Source organism: Tamandua tetradactyla, chromosome 18, assembly GCF_023851605.1.
Source record: "Tamandua tetradactyla isolate mTamTet1 chromosome 18, mTamTet1.pri, whole genome shotgun sequence".
Lineage (NCBI taxonomy): Eukaryota > Metazoa > Chordata > Mammalia > Pilosa > Myrmecophagidae > Tamandua > Tamandua tetradactyla.
In genome coordinates, this window is record NC_135344.1 from 41,710,872 (window position 1) to 41,733,614 (window position 22,743).

The following is a 22,743-nucleotide window of genomic DNA, read 5'->3' on the forward strand; positions in this document are numbered from 1 at the left end:
GTAGCACTAACCCTACATAGAAAAATCAAAATGCATGCTGTTCTTAAGAGATGCTTGGAGAACCCTATTGTGGGCCTCTAATATCTCCTCCATTCACCTCCATTTTTTTCAGGAGACTCTACAATTAGAGGTTCACTTCTCTGAGTCTACTCACAAAAGGAAACTAGTCCTAAGAGAGTTCATTGAAGTTGTCATTGACTTTCAGATTTTTAACTCTATGAACTGGATTGTGTGCATGAGAAGCTAAAGGGGAAGTTCCGTGGTAAGATGAGGTCATAAGGCTCTCCGAGGGGAGATGGAGGTGGGAATCAGGTGAGGATGGGATTGGGAGAGAGATTGTGTTCTAAAAAGAAGAGTGTAGGATAAAGTAGATAGGAGATACCCACAGGAGAAACGATTTCCAATATGATTTATGTTCATTTCTGATAAGGGGGTGGGTTGTGGGTTGGTATAAGAATGACACTACCTTACTTAAAACTCATTTCTATGCAGGAACCCCTCAAGTCAGGGATTGGGGTTGGAGACCTCAAACTGGCTAAGCACACACCACATGCAAGACACTAAGAGTTGGTTTTCTCAGAGAGGACTGCCCTCAGAGGTGGGGATGTTATGTGGGGCCCAGGAATTCTGGGGACTGTTCTAGTACAATGAAGTATATCCATTTTTTAATTTCAGCATTGGAATGACACATAGATGTAAGACTGCTGGAGACTACTCATTGAGGATGAGTGTGCCTAGGAGGACAGAAAATGGCTGAAAATCCTGTTCCCCTGTCCAGCCAGGGATTATGAAGTCTTCATGGACCAAGAGAGGAATGTAGTACATACATGGGTGAGTGTTATCTCTGAGTGCAAGAGATATTCAAAAAATGACACCGTGGTTGGGATGGCCTCAATGCTTGTGTATCTCAATGAAGGTGGAGAAAATGAATAGGTGCAATACCAGTAGAGACAAGCAAGAGCCAACAGGGGTAAATTTAATAAATCTGAATGAAATTCATCTCCTATACATATTATGTGTTTTATTGTATGATTGAAAGCAACTAGATAGGGCCAGACAAAGCTATGTTTTGATTCTTCAGCTCCCCTTCATGATTTTGTGTGCTCTTCCCTGAGACCATTATCTAAAACACTGTCTGCAATTAATCTTCAAGGCAGCATGTAATCAGCCAAGGGTGACAAGACTAGGGTTTCAAACAGTCCCAAATGCAGAGTTTGAGACATGTGATGGGGGGAGACTAGCTAGAGAGTTAGCTAAATGGTCAAGCTTTTTTGGGCAAAGTGGATTACTATGTGTGATGAGTTGGGGCATGAAAACATGAAGATGTAGGATATGAATGAATGTATTTCTTCATAATGTATCTGTCTGGGGAGGCAAAGAAAGAGGAGGGGGACTGGAAGGTGAAAGCGTCCAGATGCTAGTACGCAGTAAAGCATTCCTGGCAGTTAGTTCCAGTAGGTCATTACTGCATTAATTTGGTGTTTAATTAAATGCCTGTGCAACAGACCATTTATTTGTTATCTAATATTAGCTTTAGTTCTTATCAATTAAATGCTAGCTGAGGGCTTGATTCACTTACACTTTATGTCCTCTTATATTCTTTTCAGAAACAACAGCAAAACCCAACAAGGCCTCACTGTGCCTGCAAAGATTTATACACCCAGATTTCTGCACGGGGAATACAATGTGCTGGTGTTATTAGGTAAGAGTAAGGGAAATAAAAAAGAAGATGTCATTGCACTTTGAGAAAGCAATTACCCTAATGCATGGGCTGTGGTCTTCCTTTCCCCTCCCCCTGTCTTCTGTACAATTGGAGACATAGAGTGGAGGGACGGAACAGGGAGGCTGGAAGGGCCATATATTTCCCATCCTGTGTTGACATGCTCCCTCCCACACCCTCCTTCTACTTTACCTTGTGCTGAAGGCAAAGGCTGCTGAGTTTCCCATTGCTAAATTCCTCGTTCCCTTGCGTAAATCTGAGCTTTTAGTGAGACTTGTAGTGCCACCATGAAATGCATGAACGCTAGGGGATTGTGTACTTGCTGTCAAGTCAATCAGGATGCACTCAACTGAAATATTATTTGGGGCCAAAGGACAGCAAAACAGCCAGCAAAGGTGAGAGAAAGGAAATCTGCAGCACAGTGGAGGTGTTGCAAATATGACCCAAGTCATACTTGTTATAAGTCAATCATTTCCATATCACTGTCGATGTTTTCCCCAAGTCTATAGACACATACTACCCCAACTATCATTTATTTATGGTATTCTTCAAATGTACCCACTCTTTTAACTTAGAAACTTAGTTGTTAAAGGAAACTTGATTTCTCTATCTCAAACATACGACTAATTTTACTTACTTCCTGTAAAAGGAAAGTAAGCATGAAAAAAAAAAAAAACACACCACAATATATCTGAGCATAATGTTGTTAATTGCTAGGAAGATACTATTGCCTGTGAAAACATTGTCTTCATTTTCTTTGCTAAAAAAAGGAGAAAAATGAGTATTAGAGAGCTATTAAAGGTATACAATTTCATGCCAAGAATTTATCCTTGCTGTCCTCAGAAGGATGAAAAGACAATTGAAAAAAGAATAACTTGCTGTATGATTCAGTTTCATTTGCCAAACATGGGAACCACATAAAATTATCCGTAACATATCCCACTTTGGGAAATACTGCACGAAGCTATCAGAGTTGAGCTCTAAACTTCTCAAATGTTCCAGGAAAAACTGGTTTGGCGTGGAGCAATTGGAGAGGGGATTTCTAAATAAGATACTTTTAGAAACCGACATTCCCCTTCTTTCTGAGAGACGCGTCAGGCAAAAGGGTATCACAGAGTGGAGCTTCCAGTAACCATAGTCATTCCTGTGGAAGCCTCAGTTACATGTCCTCCTGCCCCATGAGGCATGCAGTGCCATATGAATCCCCCCTTTGTCATCAATCTGTAGCCTTCAGCATTTTGCAAATTTCTGCATTTGAGAATCATTCCCTTAAGGTCCTTTCTGTGGCCTGTTGCTAAACATTTTTACTATCAATAGTGCATGAAATCAATTAATCGTCATCTTTGTCACTCACAACTAGATGGAAGGAGGTGGGATAACATAAACAGTGTATTTCAAAAAAGGAGAATATTGTGAACATAGGGGAGACGTCTAGAAAGTGTAAGCATGATGGGACACCCCAGTGATTCCCATGCTAGTCTTTGCCAGGCTCACCATGTGTACCTGAAGAGACTAGACAAGATTAGCTGAGAACTTCTCAAAGACCCATGAATATGGATCCCTAATGGGTCTTTTGTCAGGTCTTAAATGTGTCTCTTTCATGGCCTAACCTATTCTGTGGTATGTTGTTCTCCAGTTACAACAGAAATGTGACTTATCTTCTAATCATTCTGAGGATGGTCTCTAATTTTCGTATCGCAAGACAAAGCTTGAGTTCAGAAGGCTGGGAGGACTAGGAGAAGGTAGGGTCAGAAATCAGGTCCCCAGGTCCCATTTAGCTTAAATAAGTACTGGTCACACAGACTTTCTTATAGATTCAGGGAGAAAACAAAATACCAAATCTTCTTGATCCGGGTTTGTGGCAGGAATCAATAAGGGGAATTTTGGGGATATATTTTTACAGTTTACCAATGTAAATTCCAAAACAGACATTGAGAATCTGTAATCTCAGAATCAGAGCTCCCTCCTGGAACTTCAGAATACTGGAAGTGCTGTACACTGAGTGCTGTCCACTGGGTCCAGCATCAGATATTCTGATAGATTAGACCTCTGTGTTGTTGGTATCATCCTTCCCTCATGACTACATCGGCCCCATAAAAACAAAAGAGTCAACAAAAACTTTGCTGTTGAATATTAAATGTATAAACTAGTAACAAAGCTCAATTATCTAGTGAAGGATAGGGAATTTTTAGACAACAGACTCCTGAGATCTGTCCGAGATATAACGAATCAATCTCTTGAACCAGGGAAGAGGTGAACGATGGATGAAAAAACAAGTGCAAAAATAAAGTACAACAAAGAACATTATCCTGTAACTAATTGGTCATTTATTGAGGTCTGTTCACCCCTACCTGGTGAAATGTTTTGACGTATTAAGAAGAAAAGAAAAATGAAGTCTATATTGGAATATGAATTTAAAAATATGATCCTTTAAAAATTACCACATAGAAGGAACAGCGTTATTTGGCTGTTGAAAATTCTGGTATAACAGTTCAAAAAAATGTTCCCTTTAAATTACCCACTTCCCCAAATGTTGAAAATTTATAATTAAACGGAAAAAAATACTGTGAGAATCAAAGGTGCAATATACCATGCTCATACAACAACTTGTGCATGAGAAAAAGAAGCCTTGAATTTTGTTTGAATTCAAGCTCATTGTTGGATTCTTCTAATTTTCATCACCATGCAAATAGTATTGTTGATTTTGTCAAGCATTATAAACAGGATACAACCAAATTCTCACTAAACTAAGGGATACATTATACATTTTCAAAGGGAAATGCACATATAATGGTAAGCTCCAAATGCAAAGTTTCTCATGTGGATGATATAGCCAGTGAGGGTACGTCAAAGGCAAATAGTTCAAAAGATGAAATGAAGAAAATCTTGTTTCCTGATGTTTGCCCAGTTATCACAGGCATTTGCAGGACAGAGAAATAAGTTTCCTTGAACTTGTCAAAAATATATTTCTCACAAAAAAAATGAAAAAATAAAAAAAGGAATATAGCAACTCTAAGTAAGAGATCCACTTTAGAGAGGTTTGCAACAAAGTGAAAAAGTTCCCAAACAGGAAAGAAAAACAGAATTCTGGAGAAGGGCAAGTGGATATGATGCAAGATTTAGGTGAACCAGCTGCTTAACAAGCCAGCTTCTTTCAGCAGTTGGCGAATTCCCAGCCACTGGGCTGGAGGTTCATCTGACCGCTTCTGGTAGATGAGAGGGACTATCCAGGAGCTGTGGTCCTAAAAGATTTAGAGTAATGGATAGATGATCCAGGGAGGGATCCAATGATCAGACAGGGGCATGACTTGATATTAAAAATCAAACAAGGTTATACTTTTCACTAGATTTAGGAACAGGGCTGTGTATGGGGACAGGCAGTGTTGGGAACATGCAAAGAAGAGGGTTTCAAGATTGGGACTAGGCAACCCACCCCCCTCCCATTCCTATGTTCACATGGACCTGTTATTATGGTTTGGAAGGCAATGAGAACTGTATTTAAGAGGGCTATGATGGAAGAAGAGGTAAATTCCAAAGGAGGTCATGGTGGGATAATGGCATCCATAAACCAATAACAGGTTATCTCAGTTCCAGCCTGGAGAAGTACACTCTGAGATGAGGCTTCAAGGAAGAAAAGGTTGGGTCACTTCAATGCAGTTATTTCCATGATTGAAACTTCTTCTCCTTCCCCCAATGCATGGCTCAAAGGTTCATGTTTTTCTCCCTTTCTCTCATTATGGATTCCTTGTTCCTTTTGTTCTCTTCCTTTCTACATTATCAGAGTCTTATTATAGCAAAAACACAGCCCTTCACTGTTCTTTCCTTCCTACCTCACAGGGAATAGTCACCTTTTCTTGCACGTCTTTGGCCAAAGTACCCCATCATCACTCACTGACCCCATTACTTCTTCTGCAGTTGCACCCCCTTGCCTAGCCATTGCTAATTTCAGGGGATGTGGAAAGTGTGATTCCCTCATGAGGGCAAATGGGGATAACTGTACCAGCTGTGCTGTCTTCCAGGCTGCTCTGAAGTTCCAAAGAGACAGAGATGGGAAACTGCTCCAATAAAATTGATAGTGCTTTACAAATTCAAGGCCTTTCCTCCTCTGGAATTATCTATTTAATAGCTAAGTGTCTTCACTTTGCTCTGTATGTGTCACCCAAACTGTGGGCTTGGTCCCCTCCAGCCCAGAGGGAATTTCCCAACTGCTCTGGAAGGAAGCTCTCTTCTGCTGGAACTGCTGACAGAGCCTCAGCTGCAGTGGTGGTAGCAGGTGGTGCTCCGATAATGTCGGCTCCAGTTGAGGTACAGGAAAACAGAGCAGCTGAAGACCGAAATCTGAGAGATAACAGGAAATGAAAAATGAGGCAAAGTTATATCTTCTGTTCCCTCATAAAGGCTCCTGTGACAAATGGAATCACAGGCATCACACAAACTGCCTTGCTGAGCTACTGAAGGCCCATGCTATCTTGACGGCAAATATCCGTCCTCTGGTTATCTGTGGGAAAATAATAAACCACTGGTGTATGTGTGTGTATGTATGTGTGCATGTGTGTGTGCATGCTTTGCAGTTAATCACCAGATGTAGCTACTATCTACGGCATGAAAAAATAGCCATCTATACCTCTATGCTGGAATTTAAATATTTGTTTAAGGTCTCTGATCTTGCTAAAAGAGTGCTACTGACACATGGGAACATTTGCTAAGTTGGTTTTTCTGGGTGAAATGCAAAATATGAGAGTGTGAATTCACATAAGAGGTCAGAGAAGCACACTCATTTTCTGGTGTCCATTGTCAAGTAAGGCACTCTTAATTAAAGATGCTAATATTTAGCCTTTTGAATAATTGTGTCAACATATACTCTCTTCATGAATTTTCTACTTAGGTTTGAAATTCCTCTTTTCCATATATATGCTAAAAACATAAATACATACCTGTCCAGCCCAGACAAAATAATCTCTTTGGCTTTAGCTCAATTTATTTGAAAGTAAATCATGATGCAATTGTGTGCCTGACAGACACTAGATGCTCAGTAAATATTTGCTAAATAAATGAAAGAAGGTACTCTTAGTAAGGTATGGTAACAAAGTAAATTCTACATGCTCCTTGTCATATTTGTATACAGAATAAATCAAATCTAGGTGAATATTCAGATATTTGAAAGATAAATAATTTACAGAATGCTATCATATATAAGCAGACTGTTCTTAAGGGGAGGTACGGGTAAATGGAGGGAGACATGGCATGTTTTTGCCAACGGGATGGGAAGAGTTACTATCAGATGTCTTCAAGCACCATTTAGTACACTGCTTACCCAGCTGGATGCAGGCCTGAATCGTGATATAAGAATTTGGGTTGTAGAATACATCCAAAATAGCCTGCGTGGCACATTGATTCACTGCACCATGCAGGGGGCATATCTGTGTCTCTGCAAGCACAACTTCACCTGAGCTCTCTGAAGCAACTAAAATATGTGGTCATTCCAATTTATCAGGGTTCACTATTGACTCTTCATGATTTTCTGAACTGGAAGCTACGAATAGAAGCTTTGTCGGGGGACTGGAAAAAGGAACCACAACAATTCAAAATACAGACTCTTTATATTCAATCAAATTCTGACATCTTTGGGGAGATTAAACAAACCCAAAGACATTTCCTTCCAATATATTTAGTCCCCTCATTTATCTTCAATTATTTAAAAAACGCAATTGCCTAATTTTATATGCTTTTCATTTTTAGCCCCCTTTTTTCATTTTTGGAAATAGACACACAGTACATTTTTAAGGTACTAGTTCCTAGTACCTTGCCTTAGACAAGATCATGTGTCCTTTTTGTTTTGTTTTGTTTTTCAGGGAAAGAAGAGATTGTCATTTCAGGAAAAAATCATCAGGACACTATTTCCCATTGCTGCAGTGTACCTCTGTAAGTTTCTTGATAATAGTTAGACACTTGAAAAAGCATTTGAAGCTTTGTCTACCCACACAAACAAATAAGAGAACATATCTGGCTGAATGATTCTGATCATAGCCACTTTACCATATAGCAAAATTTTTCATTTCAATCGTTGAAACCTGTGCACATCCATTTGATGCGTGGGTGTTTATTGAAAAGATCCTGGGACTTGGTAAGAAGTTGAAAAGAATGCATTCTCATTATTTCTCTAGAATAGCCTGAGCAAGCCTCCCAGTGTGTCACCAAAGGAACTAAGGGCTGTGGGTGTCTGAATGATGGGAGCCTTCCCCCATGTCTTTGCATACTGAAAAGTAAGCTAGAAAGTTTAGGCAATATTGATTCTAGAGTAAAAGACTTGACATTATTTCTAGAAATCTCCATTTGAGCCTGGCTTGGATATTGTCCTCAAAAGGTGGGTCCTGTATCACTTGCATCAGAATCACATGGGTAATTATTATAATGTGGCTATCTTGATACCAAACAGACAACTAAAATCTTTAGGCACTTCCAAATGGGTTCCTAGGCCAGATAAGACCTGAAACCCAGGTGGGCCAGCCTCCCCAAGAACATCAATTAGTTCTATCCCCTAATCCCATATTATCAACACCCCTTTCTAACATGAAAAAATTAGCAAGGGAAGAGTCCAAATACCCCTTAAGATTGGGAAAAGGATCAAAGGAGAAGGAGAAGTTATAACAGAGAAGAAAGGACTTAACGAATGGGTCTGATTGCTGAATCATTATATTGATCTTTCACTTAGTCTCCAGTGTCTTGGAACAGCTAGAAGGAAAAACCTGAAATTGTGGAACTGTAACCCATACTAAATTCTGAAATCTGTTCTATAACATCTTGTTACAATGTACTTTGAAATGTATTGCATTTTTGTATATATGTTATGTTTCACAATAAAAAAAAATTTTTTTTTCATCTTTAGGTGCAAAGTACACAAATTAAGATTTTAAACAACCTCCCTCCATGATACATAAGTATATTGGAGTTTGAAATTTACTTTTCTAAAATCTTTGGAAAGTGAATCTGGGATTTTGGTAGGGTCTGCAATTATTTCCAAAAACATGAAGAGTTAAAGAAACAGGAATGTAATACCTCATTATGAGCCAATCCTTTACAGTGGCAGTTGAGTTACTCTTCCAAAAAAGGACTTCCTCAGAACTCAGATTTCACTCAAATAACATCATTACATGCCTGTCTTGAATCAGGGATGTAGCAGCACGGGAGTCACAGTATATGTCTCTGACCTCGTGGATCTCACAGATTTGCTTCCTTGACTCCTGGTGGTCATCTTCACTAGGACACAAGCCCTCTACAAGGTCAGAGACCTTGACTTTTTCTGCCTGGCTCAGGGCCTGACCCAAGAGAGCCACTCATAAGTCATAGTCATTATTCATAACCATAGAAATGAGTGCTGTAGACAAACTAATTAATAATTCATTACACCCTGTAAGGTATAGGTAATAAGGGGAGGAAACATGACTTAATACACTACTGTAAAGATTTTGGTTCTAGAGTTAGAATGTCTAGTTTTGAATCTTAGCACCTCTGTTCATAAACTATGTTGTCCTCAAACAAGTTACTTCACATCCCTATGTTTTCATTTTCACGTATAATGCCTTGCTTATAGGTTTGTTTAGAGTATTGCATAAGATAATCCATTTAAAATACTTAGCTGAGAATCTGTCACATAATATGCACTATATGTTAAATATTATTTTATGTAAGGGAATAAGGGAAGAGCTCCACAGAGGTACAGTTAAAGCCTGATGGACAAAAAGGAGATAACCATCTGCAAAGTACATCTAGTTGAGGGAATGGCAGAGGTGGAGACCTTAGGTCGGGGAGAAGCTTTGCCTATTTGGAAACTGGAAGTCAGTGGACGAAGCACAGCAAGAAAAAAGAAAGTGTCATGGAATGAGATTGAAATGGTCAGAAGGTTAATGTGGGCCATGGTAGGGCACTTGCATTTGATTCAAACTGTAATGGGAAAAATTGGTGAAAGATTTTGAGCTAGGGAGTAACTTGATGTGACTCGCATATTCAAAGATAGATCACTTTGGGCTTCTTAGTGGAGAAAGGGTAGAGTTGGAGGAGGACATGAGAAGTATCAGTGAGTAGGCTCCTGCAGTAACTAGGGGAGAAGTGATGATGTTTAGGATTGGGACGTTGCTTGTGGGGATAAAGAGAACTCAAAGAATTTGAGATGGGGTTTAAGTGGTAGAATGGATAGGATTTGCTGATGGACCAGAAAGGGAATGAGGGATGTCACATTTTCAGGTTTCTCGCTTGGAAAAATATGTGGATGGTGATAGTATTTACTGAGATGGAGAAGCTTGGAGGAAGAATGGGTTTTTAGGATAAAATCAAGAATTCTGTTTTGGATGTCAAGTGAGCAGTTGGATACATATGTGTGATGCTCAGAAGAGAAGGCTATCTTAAGAATATAAATTTTGGAAGTGTCAAAATATAAATGCCAATTAAGGATATGGGAATGAAGGGGAAGAATCTAGAAGAAATAGAGAAAATGGTGAGTGAAGCCCTGAGGAACTCCCAACAGTCATCTCTCGAGGACAGAAGGAAGAGCCTGTAAAGAGAATAGAAGCAGCCATAGTGTAAGAAGGAAAGCAAGGGGAGGACAGCATCCTGGAGGTAAAGAGAGGAAAGAAGGCAGGAAGATGGAGTTGTGTTCAATGCTGCTTAAAGGTGGAGTAGTGTCAAGCGAATGATGGGAATGGAAGGGGGTTGGGGCAGTAGCCAGACTGAGGTGGGTGTAAAACAAACAAGAGCTGGGCAAGTGGAGGCAGTATGTGTGGACAATTCTGTTAATATGTTTGTTGAGAAAGAAAATGCGAAAATTATACTGTAGCTGGAGTGAAACTGTAACTTCATGGGAGGGTGTTTCTTTATTTTTAATTTATTTTAAGATGTAAGTGACAGAGTACATTCATGTGCTATTGTAAATAATCTGTTGGAAAGAAAGAGATTGATGATGAAGGGGAGATAAAAGGAACAGCTGGAAAGTAAGGCCCTTGAGAGAAACAGGGTTTTGCAATCTAGTGTATGGGGTGTTTCCCCAGACAGAGGAGACATACTTCTTCACTAGAGAGAGAAGGAAAAAACAGAGAGAAGAATGCTCACCCAGGCAGGCTAAGGAATTTAGATATAGGGATATGTGGGAGCCCCAGACTGAAGATTACTGATTTGCTCAACAAAATATAGGGCACTTTTATGAGCTGGAAGCAGAGTGGGAAGAGTTTGGAGGAATAAAAAAGAGGTACAAAATATTCCTTGATGAGAGCAAAAGAGTGAGTATAGTAGAAAAATGCAGTAAAATTGCCAGGTAGGGCAATCTGCTTGAAATCGGTTATCACAAACATATAGTGACTGATTCCTCCACGTTATGTGATTTCGTGAGAGAAATTAAGGAGGCATATGGTTGGGTTCACCCAAGGTTAGAGTTTTGAAGGTGTTTGCAGGAAGGTGAGCATGATGATGAACCATGAAATATCTGAAGGTTTAGGAAGAAAGGAGAGACAGAAAAGGAGGATAGATAGAAAGAAGGCCAAGAAATTAAGACAGCAGAATAAAGCTGATGCATTGTATTCAAGGGACACGTTAACAGCTGAGCTCATTGGACAGGAGGGTAGAACTAGAGTCTCTTGCAGTTTCCAGGCAGCCCATTTAGAACTCATTGTACAACCTCCAGTGGATGATTCAGGGGAGCCTCGTGGTGGGAGAACATCCAGTTGCACTTTCTAGGGGAGTTGCAAAAGGTAACTGATGAATAATCAACAAAGCAATAGGAATATTCTTGTAGAAAGTCTGGCCGAGCACAGAAAATCAAGTTCTATGGCCACAGTTGCACACACACAAATGGTTATCACAGTTGCATGTCTGATCAATGGGTGAATGCTGGAGGTTTGTAGGAATAGAGACAATTGGCCAGCTGGAATTGTGGTGTTTATGTGCTCTGATCATGCTCTATACTTCTGGCTCTTCTTTATTAAAATGGGATTTCCATGATTGTTCCAGAATATCTGCCCAAGTCCTTCTCCACCACTTTCTGGCCTTTTCCTTTATTTTATAGCTCCCAAGTCATGCTCTACCCATCCAGGAAGAGTGAAGGCACCTGTAGATATGTTCAGAAGAGGGTCTGATTGTCCTCCTTCACCCCTTCAGAAGCAACCCGACCCATTCCTTAAAGTTGAATTCAAGATTTGTCAAACTGGAGAGGGAAGGGCATCTTGGACAAAGGTAACAGCCTAAACAAAAAGAGAGGTCAGCATAGGCAGATTTCATTTTGAAAAACATAAGGAATTTCTGAAGGTTGGGGTTTTACATAGAGGTAGTGTATGATAAAAGTCTAGACCTAGTCTAAGAATATTAGGTATGGACAAATTTTGTGGGACCTTGTAAACCATATAGGGATTTTGGACTTTTTCTAAGGATGATAGGAAAAAGTGAAAAAAAAAAAAAAAGTCTAACAGGGAAGCTTGATACATTTACCTCTTGAAAGATACAGTTCAGAAACATGTAATTTGACCCATTTGCAAAATGAGACGTGAATAAAACTAGCCTTTCTCCTTCCTTTCCTTTTTTCCTTTTCTTCAGCCTCACTCCTTCCCTTTCTTTCTCCCTCTGTCTTTTTCCCTTCCCCTTTTCTTTCTTCTTTCTCCCCCATCCCACTCCTTCCCTTTCATTCTTTTTTATCGGCAGCTACTAAATAAGCAGCCTCCCTCTGCCTCCTTGGGGAGTGTGAGTGGCTTCTGCTCTCTGCTGTCCCCAGGGCCTCAGTGTCCATTCTTCCTCCCCTGATGCCGGAAGTCTGTGCTTTATCGGCCCTACTATTCTTGGCGAAGAGGCTAGTATAATGGAGATAACAAGTCCCAAATCCCAGTCTGCAGGGAAGCTTTACCTTGTCAATGAGAGATTTAAAAATAATGGCCGGGGACTCTGCAATGCCGGCTGCAGCCAACTTTAAAAGTGTCTGAATTAGACTATATAGATTTTTCTTTTTCTTTATTTTTAAGGCTTTCTCTCTCTTTTTTTTTCTTTTACTCTACTTCTCCATGAGACCTTGAATTTCTCCTCATTAAGTTTTATGATTTGGAAATGAGAAGGAAAAAGTAGGCACAGGTTTCCTGACTCCTGAATTTAATCACAGAAGCATTCCCCTTGAGCTCATCAGATTCTGGTTAGATCATATTTTGTCAAAAGCGAACAGAATGGTTGTCTTAGCATTCTAAAGTTTTAGTGTTTCCAGTTCCCTGATTCCCTTCCGGGGGGGGTTGACACCGGGGAGTGCACCCGCTGGACACTTTTCCCATAGGGAATTCAAATGTCTTCAGAGTTTCAGGTCTCAGAATTAGCATTTTATTCTCAACTGCTTCCTCTCTGGATGGGCGAAAGCCATTTCCTTTCAGAAATGTCAGTGTCCCTCGCTGTTCTCCGAATGCTTAGAGGATGACAAAGCCCAGAACACATTTTCTCAGCATTTCCATATTTTTCCCAAATTCACAAAGTTATAGACTCTGAAAAGAAACAGATGCATTATTTAATATAAATGAATCTAATAATATAAATGAATTCTGCTTACATGATTTTGGGAAAAATGATGATAGGTGAAAGGAATATTTTCTTATTGGGACATGGGGACTTTAAAATCTATTTCTTGGCATTGTTCAAAAGTCTTGATAAACAATGCCTTATTCCTTTTTAAGATCCAGATTCTTCTCCAGAAATTCAGCAGGATGCCTTCTCTTTACTATCAATTTCCATCAGCAGGTACACAACCCCCAATATGTACAGAAAACAGTCAAGAGACAGAGTAAGGAATGTGGGATCTAGCAACAAATGGAGGTGGTAGGGACTATGGTCCCAGGCTTGGATAGTGAGGTGCCACTACTTTCCATCAACTGTTAACATGCAAGACAACAGGTCTAGGGGGAGGCCACCTTCTGATGTTTCCAAGACAAGTTGAAAATCTTGATTACTATATGAACCCTTCATCCCCACTCCCTTCTCTTTAAATCCACACAGTCCAAAGCATACCTGACATCTAGGGGCTGCCATTATATGATCTTTGATCTAGTGCAAATTTTACCTATAATCACTCATTTGTCACTAAATTGTCTGTAATGTTATTTATATGTTTCATATAAGCAGGACTTGTCTCCCCCATTTATAAGTTCCTTTAAGGCAAGAAATGTGGTGTTCCCAATATTTTCCCCAGAACATCTATGGTAAGATTGGACCTCAAGTTGATTCTCTGTAAAAAATTTGTGAAAATTAGGTGCCTGGCATACACTACTGAGAGATATTTGGTACAAAGAAGGAAAGAAAGATGATGAGAATATGATATGCTACAGCCTTCTTCTTCTATAAACTTGGGGAATACAGTACCTAAATATTAGCTCTAAGAAACATTCCTTTGATTACACATTCTGATTTCTTCTCCTATAGGTCTCAAGCTACCCTGGCGCATATTTCACAATTGTTCCGCAGAACAATGTTTCCCTAGAGCAGTGGCTATTGGAATCTTCTGGGAACTTCTTTTACATGCCCAGGCCCATCCTCTCAGGTCTAAGGTACAGCAAAGGAAGCTATATCTTGAAAAAGCTCCCCAGAAGATTTTGACGCACCTCTGTTGAGGTGAGGGGCAACTATTACAGTGTCTCAACCACAGCTTCAAGACAAATTCTGAGAAGAGGTATTATAGGGTTTGGGTTTCTGATAACAGGAATTAATTACTAGTGGTCTCCAGTTCCCCAAAAGAGATACCATAGAAGATGAAATTCCTAGAGCAGCTCGCTTTACCTCACTCCATTTCCTGTTCCCAACCCCAACTGTCAAACCCTGTTTTGCACATTTGTATGCTTCAATAGGAGCCAATAACTCAAAATAAAACAAGATGACGTGTGTGTGTGTGTATGGGCACTTCACTTTTTTTTTGGAGGGGACTGTCCATCTGAATCTTAGAAAATATTATAAATTAAAAAAAGAAATCTCACCTAGAAATTAAGTTTATTTTCTTCCCCACCTGTTTGAGGCCTATTAATATTTTTTCAGATCCAGCTAGATCTGTTCCTATTTCTATTGTCTATCCCAGATAATATTAATGTCTGTCTCCTATCATCTTCTATAGCGCACATAGTTTGTAACCTCCCCATCCTGCTTTATATCATTAGTTATGGAAACTACTTTGCATACCATTGTGAGCACATGGAATATTTTATAAATCATTGATTTCTCTCTTTGTGCCTAACAAAGTGTTCTGCATTATACTGATGCACATTAAATACTTGCTTGATGGATGTTTGGGTGTGATTTTTTGTTGTCCCTTCCAAACATAGAAACAGCCCCCGATTTCTTACAGATGCTCAAGGAGTCACAGAAATAGACACACTCGGGTCATTGGAAATTGGAGATGGGTGGACTCTTTGGAGACCCTTTGTACAGAGTGGTGGGGTAAGTGATACAGCAAGGACACACAGCAGCAGATGCTACTGTCAGAACTGAGGTCTACCAACTTCCTGCCTGTCTCATACTCTTTTTGTACAGCTGGGGGTTGAAAAAAAACAGACTCTGGAATCAGACCATTTGAGTCAAATCTTGGCCCCAACATTTTTTTTTTTACCTCTAACAAGTTACATCCCCATGCTGTGCCTCAATTTTCTCTTCTATAAAATAGGGAATAAAAATGTTCTCAAAGGATTTGGGGGCAGGATTAAATGAACTGATACATATTAGTGTACAGCACCAGGCCTGACATTTCATAAGCAGTTGGTTAGGACTGTTAGTATTATTTTGCAATGCTGTTTGTTAGCTAAACTCCCAGTCCCTGAATTTCTCCCTTTTTTTATCCTTATTTCCACACTACCTGGGTTCTATTTCAAACCATGCAGTGCTTTCCTTTCCCTGTCAACTCTAAAGCCTGAAACGATGTATTCAATGTGGTGTAACTGAGTAGCCCAGAAAAGGAGCCAGTTTTCAGGGGGTCAGAACAGTTTACCCACCAGGGTAGATGCCTTGAGTTAAGCAGTTAATATCAAAAGTTAAGATTCAGGGAAGGCATAATATGATCATTGCCCAAATATCCCTGAAGACTGAGAGAATGATCAAATGAGAGGGAGGAGTTATAACAGAGAAGTAAGGATTTAACAGAGGATTATGGCTACTAAATCATTATAGAGCTTTTTATTTTTAGTTTCTAGCGTATTAGAACAGCCAGAAGAAAATACCTGAAATGGTAGAACTGTAACTCGTACTTATACTTGGAGATTTGCTCTATAAATACTTGTTGAATTGCACTTTAAAATTTATTACTTTTTTGTATATGGTATATTTCACAATTTAAAAAAATGTTAAAAAAAAAAGAGAGATTCAAGGAAAGAATCCCCTTTCTGAAGCATCAGACCAAGGGATGAAGGACAAGATATGAAGGAGACAGTGGCCAACCTTGGGGGTTGGGTCAAGCAGAAGAGAAGGATATCAAGGTGTGTGGCAGGTAACAGTCCCAGGTGAAGTAGCTGTGTGGGTCCAGCATCCCTCACCTAATACGTGTGATCATTCCCTAGTGGAAACATACCCTGGGGGTTCCAGTCCTCAGGTCCCAGAGAAATCTGCCTGTCCTGTCGGGACTTGTCCAATGCCTGGTAACAAGATTTAGGTGTTAACCATTCCTGCTGAATGAAAATACAATTCAAACACTTTCATACCATATAAGGCCCTGCATGGCTGGACTTGCCTGAGTCACCCAGCACACATCATGTCACATTTCCCCACAGAGGGCACTTTGACAGGTGGGTTGTGTCCATGCTAAAGCACGCCAAACTCATTGCTGCCTCCCAGCCTTGGCTCATGCTTCTCTCTGCTGGAACTTCCCCCTGCTCTATCTCACCTTTCATCTCTGTTTACATGTCTAAGTTACACCCTCACCTGTCTCTGCAGATCATTACTACTTCAAAACTTCCTTTGTTTCCATAACGCAAATTGTACTCCAATTTGTGAACGTATATTTTCCATTTGTCTGTTCATGTTTTTTGTGTTCTGTCGCCCACTAGAATAGAACCCTATGGTCATAAGCGTAAGACCTGACTTTTTCACTATAATGTCACCAGGATCTAGCCTGACTCTTCATGCTCAATCTTTAATGAAAGAATAAATGAATGAATATTTTGCTTTTCTTTTACCAGTTGCCTGGAAATCTAGACACTGTGTGAGTTCAGAAGCTACAGAGGGACCATTCTCCTGCTCCCAAATCTTAACTGTTTTGCCAAGGCTTCTGCTGGTCTGCTTGTGATGCCTAAAAGCAGTTTGCTGAGGATATCAGCTTTGTTTAAGGGAACACATCCAAGCAAAGCAGAATGCAAAGGGTATTTCTTGCACACACACAAAAAGACAGCTTAAGAATAAAAATTGGGGGGGAAATGGCAGCAGATTATCTCAAATCGAGACTTAAACTTCCCAGTTCCCTGAAGATCCTTTCCCTTTTGCTAATGGATTGACTCTAATGGCCCACCATAATGTGATGGCAGCAAACGTGTTGGGTGGTAAATATCCAACCTTCTTTTTTAAAGACACCAGGGGAAGGAAATCATGCTCTGAAATGGAGCCGGCAGTTACAAGGATCGCCAGGCCTCCTGCTTCAGGGCAGAAGTCAGTCACCAGCTGGGCTCAGAGAGATTGCTCTGAGCCCCCTGCCCTGACATTTCACAATTAGGTGCATTTCAGTACGGACTTCTGACTTCTTTTTCATACTATTCCACACTGGCTGCTCTCAGAGGCAAGATCCTGGCTGGATGGACCATTGGTCTGGTTCCACTGGGACAATTCTTGGGCTTTGATGGTCTTAAACAACCTTGCTGAGAGATAAATGTGATTCTAAGAGGATTTCAAGATAAATCCTCATGGCTATGAAGATAAAAACATTTGACTCCAGTTTTGATGTAAGCAGCAAATATTTAAAGTCATTTGCTTCATTTATTTTCTCAAGTGTCTCAGCATGTCTTAAAGGACTGGGCTTGCTTGGCCAAGGGTAATTTCTCCATTTCGTCCTCAGAGAATCTTTACCAGAGTCCCTGTAAACTGATTCATCTGTAGAAGGGGACATAGGTAAATTTTCTTCTTTCCTGGGTTTTTCCATTCTTGATTCTGCCCCCTCTTCCAAATTGGACTGTGTATTTAAGCCCAAATATCCCTATCGACATGATTCTTAGAATGAAGACTGTAAGTGGCTTTTCACTAAGCAATTTTTGTTAGGCAGATAAGGCATAAGTGGCATCACTTTTTAAAGACAAATTATAAAAGGTAATTGTTTTTGGTCCTGTTTTGAGATCCTACATTATTGAATTCAACCAAAAATAAGTTGGGAATCTACTTTGTGCAGATTCTGGCAGTCTCTGAACCTCCAGAGATGACATGCTAGCGTCAGAAGATAGCCACTCTTAGATGTGTACTCAAAAGAAATGAAAAATTCATCCAATCAAAAATTTGCACACAGATGTTTATAGCAGCATTATTCATTATAGTTCCCCTCCCAAATGAACACAACCCAAGTGTCCAGCAACTGATGAATGGTAAACGAAATACAGCATATCCATACAATGAAATATTATTTTTCAAGAAAAAGGAATGAAGTACTTGTACATGCTATAAGGTTGAATGATCTTGAAAACATTATGCTAAGTAAAAGAAGCCAATCACAAAAGACCACATATTGTATGGTTCCTTTCATATGAAATGTTCACAATAGTCAAACCCATCAGAACAGAAAGTATGTTAGTGATTTCCTGGGACTGGGAGGAGCGAGGAATAGGGGTTAACTGCTCATGAGCATAGGGTTTCTTTTTGGAATAATGAAAATTTTATGAAATTAGTGTGATGGTTGCACAACTTTGTGAATGTACTAAAATCACTGAACTGTACACTTTTTTTTTTTTGCACGGGCAGGCACTGGGAAACGAAAACTGTACACTTTTTAAGTGCATGTTATGGTATGAGTTATATCTCAATAAAGCTGCTGTAAAAAAAGAAGAAGAAGAAAGTCAATAAACAAAGAAACAGGTAAAAGAAACTTTAGGCAGTTGAGTGAGTTCTATGATGGAGAGTGACCTGGAGGGAGGGGCTATTTTAGATCAGGGAGTCTATTATTATTATTATAGATTATTAGAGCCTCTCTAAGGAGATGGCATTGCTCTGAGTCCTCAGTGAAGATTCTGAGGCAACATTACAGGTAGAAGAAATATGTTTAGCATATTTGAAACCTTCAAGAAAGCCAGTGTGGCTGGGGCCACCTGAGCAAGGAGAAAAGGATATTTCAAAGTTAATTAAGAGGTGCAAGCTGGGGCTAGTTCTGAGGGCCTTGTAATAGATGGCATGAGGTGTTTCTTTTAATGGGAAACTACTGGTGAGTTTTAAGCAGTTGTAGGATGCGATCCTACTTACAGTTTTAAAAGGACAACCTCTTCTGCTTCATAGAACATGGATTATAGAAGGAAAGAGACTGGCTTGGGGTCATTGCAGTATTTAATGTCAGAGATCAGTTGCCTTGACCCAAGTTGGGAGCAGAGAAGGCAGAGGTGGAAAGATTTAGAAAGACGTGGAGGTAGAGCTAACGAGAAGTAGACATGATTCAAAAAGGTTTTGTTGGTTGTAACAAAAAGCTAAATATTTATTCACAAAAATGTCTATAAGATGTTCATAGCAGCACTATTGCCAATAATCCTAAATGGAAAACATCCCAAATGTTCATAATTCATTAACAGTAGCATGGCTAAATACATTGTGGGATATTTATATACAATGGTGTACTACACCAGCAATGAGAATAAACAAAGATTAAATGAAAGAAACCAGACCAGAACGTTCACTCATGTATGTAAAGTTCAAAAACTGGCTCAACTAATGTATGGTGTTATAAATCACAATTGGGGTTCCATTTGCTGGTGGTGGTGAGTGGAAGAGGTCACAAAGAGGAGATTTTGGGGCACTGGTAATGTTCTACATTGTGTGAATGTGTGTTTTAATTTGATTGCTAGTTGTATGAGTTTGTTCTGTTTCTCAAAATTCATTGAGCTGAAGACTGCATCATTTACTTTTGTGTATGTATGTTATCCTTAATTGTAAAGTTTAATTATGAGCCCAAATTGACACATCAGTATTTTTCAGGGGTGCATGAACATTCTGCTTCTAAACTCAAAAAAAATACTGGGAGTTCAACTGAATTGGAGTCATAACGTGGAAAATATTTGAGAATTCTGGTAGACCATAATTTTAGTGTGATCTAGCAATATGACATGACTACTATAATAAACAAATGCAGTTTGGGCTCTTTTAACAGTGCACATATAGAATGTTATGCCTTGTGGCATTGTTCCTACATCTACCAAACCATTCTGATAACTCCCATTCAGTGCACACTTAGATTGTAAGGCTTAGGGACCTCCTTGTGGATGTTTTAGAAAGGACTCTTGATTTGGGAGTAGCGTTTTGAATGGCTTAATACTTAATTAAATAATTAATCAATCATTTATTATTTCCTTCATTTGTTCTTTTAATAAATGATTAATAGTTAATGGGTCTGTAGAATATGCAGATATGCTTTGGTGCTATGGAGACAAAGTGATTAAGGTATCGGCCTGAATTTCAAGGAGTCCTATTTTAGTAGGTAAGTGGATAACAAGGACACACAGTGGTGTAGAGTATTGAATGTCTGATGCTCATGCTAATTTGAGATCACAAAGGAATGAGACCTAATGATTAGAGGCCCTTCTGTTCTCTATGATCTAGGATACATGTTTGGCCTATTCCTGTGCTGTGGGAATGAGTCAACTGTTTTCCCTCCCATTTTATAGCTGGGAAACTTTTGGACAAAAAGTAGGGTTGTCAAGCATAGATAGTAGCTGTTTTCAGAGCTTCTGACTCATAGCCCTTGCTCTTCCTTGTGGACTAAGAGGCCTTCCCAATAACTCTGAGCACATTTTGTCTTTGCAAACAAATATACAAAAAGATCCTATTGATTATTTTATCAGGGTCTAGCAGATAAGTATTGATACTGACAGCAATTCAAAGTAGTAGTACGTTTGTGAGGCAATTTATTGTGTTCATGACAAGGCAAGGCTTAGCCATCAACAGGGACTCACTGAACTTATTGCAAACCTTTGGGGTCAGTGCAGTGTCCTGTTCTTTATAGGAGACAGATCTGGGCTGCAAGCATTATAAACTACTGCATTCAGGTCTCAGCATAGTTTGGGATTCCACTTCCACTGAACAGTAAATAGAACAGGAAAGAAATTATAAATCAGGTTGACAATGATTCTGAGTTTTAAGGCTGTTTCAGGCCAGGAGGCTACATCTTAGAATATCACAACTTCTCTTATTGAGTTTTAGTGACCTTTTAGTTTCAACCTTTTAGCACAATATTTTTCAAACTGTTTCTTAGTTAAGAAACTCTTTGATCAAATAGAGTTATAGTATGAAATAAACAGAAAAAGTGCTGCTCTGGGTAAGCAGAGATGGGGTGGGGGTCTGAGGCCTACTTTGAGGACCTCCTCTCTGCGTCGTGGCCCAGTGGGTGGTGCGAGTAGGGGATCATGAACCTCAGTTCAAAAACAGCTGTTCTGCCAGTTCAGTGGTCTCACAGCCACTTGAAAGTTTTCTTGGAACCACCATCTTCTCCCTATTCATTCTACCTATTTCATTTGTTCAGCTTTCTACAACTCTCAAAACTTTTTCGCTTACTTTATGCCATTAGCTGTGTTTCAAATCAACTTATTTTGATAAGTGCTTCATGCATGCCATCTGCCCTACCCTGCAATCCATTCTTGGCTCCACCTGCCAAGGTAAAGAATAGTTTGCCCCTCATCAGGCTGGGTAAGCCCACTGCTTTCAACTCAGTTGCCTTTGTATCCTCCTTGGAGGCAGAGAGGAAGCTGAGTATCATTCCCCAGGACTCTGCCTGACCACACTCTGTCCCCGAGGACACTTTGTCATGGCCACCATAGATTGTGTGAGAAACATGATAGGGGATAGAGCTCCAGAGCCCAAACGCAAAGCAGGGCAGAGGCTGCTGACCTCAGTGTCATTCCCCTGGATAAGGCAGCTTGGATCTTTCCTTAGGGGAAACCCAGAAGGGAGAGTGGAACACAGACTTTATACACAGCCTCTTCCTTCTCCCTTCTCAGGATCCCTGAACCCAAAGATACAGGGTCCTCTGGCCCCTTATTCTTCTTGTCTGGGTGGGGCTCACATTTCACAAGGGCTCTCCTGGGCCTCCTCTGCTAAATGAGAGCCAAAGGAATATGGGAACTCCTGTTAGGAAGGTTTTCCCAAGCTGAGAGAACCCATTCCACTGTGGCTGCTGCATCCTCCTCCTCTGTATCTCCACCTCTGCACTGTGGGCATTTTGCTTTCCTGGAGTCTCTGGAAGAATCACATCTGGAATCTGTTACACAGGCTCACATCAGGGTGTTGCCATAGAGATTGACTCAGTAGGTCTGAGAGAGAGCCCAGGAATCTGCATCTTAAATTTGCATTTGAATAAGGACTCTCCCCTACCATGATTTTAGGGCATACTTTGAGAAACCTTGTTAGGCCTCGGAAGCCACTACTGCTATAAAGATCACGCCCGACTTTTTGGAACTTTTATTGAGTAATGTTACTGACAGAAAAATACAATCATTTTATTTCTTTTACCCAACATTGTAAGTGAGTTTACATGACATCGTTAGACCTATCACTTCAATTTAGTGTTTAGGTTAGAAGGTCGAGATAATTTGATGAAACTAACTAAAACTTTCCAGTCCCCTCTCTTGACTTTGGGGCTATAAAGATGAACTTTGTATTTTACAGTGTGTTAGGTCACTTTATAAACAATCTGTAAACTAGCATTTGACAGTTTGTGGTCTACCTGTCCTTCTCCTTTTACCACTTCTTCAATATTGGACAATGACTGAGACCAGTCCTTCACCTGGAAGCTTGATTAAATAGACTGACTTGAATTTTAAAAGAAATAAAAACTGAATTCAGCTATCTCTCCTGCAACCAAGTAGACATACTGG

General features: G+C 39.9%; 1 long non-coding RNA gene across 1 annotated transcript; it reads left to right on the forward strand.

Moving 5' to 3' along the window:
- The first annotated feature begins 678 nt into the window (after nucleotides 1-678).
- On the forward strand, nucleotides 679-14,595 carry LOC143662623 (uncharacterized). Its single transcript, XR_013165480.1, has 5 exons — nucleotides 679-831; nucleotides 1,608-1,702; nucleotides 7,573-7,642; nucleotides 11,772-11,938; nucleotides 14,147-14,595. It is a non-coding gene; the product is annotated as an uncharacterized LOC143662623 (long non-coding RNA).
- Nucleotides 14,596-22,743: the final 8,148 nt, after the last annotated feature.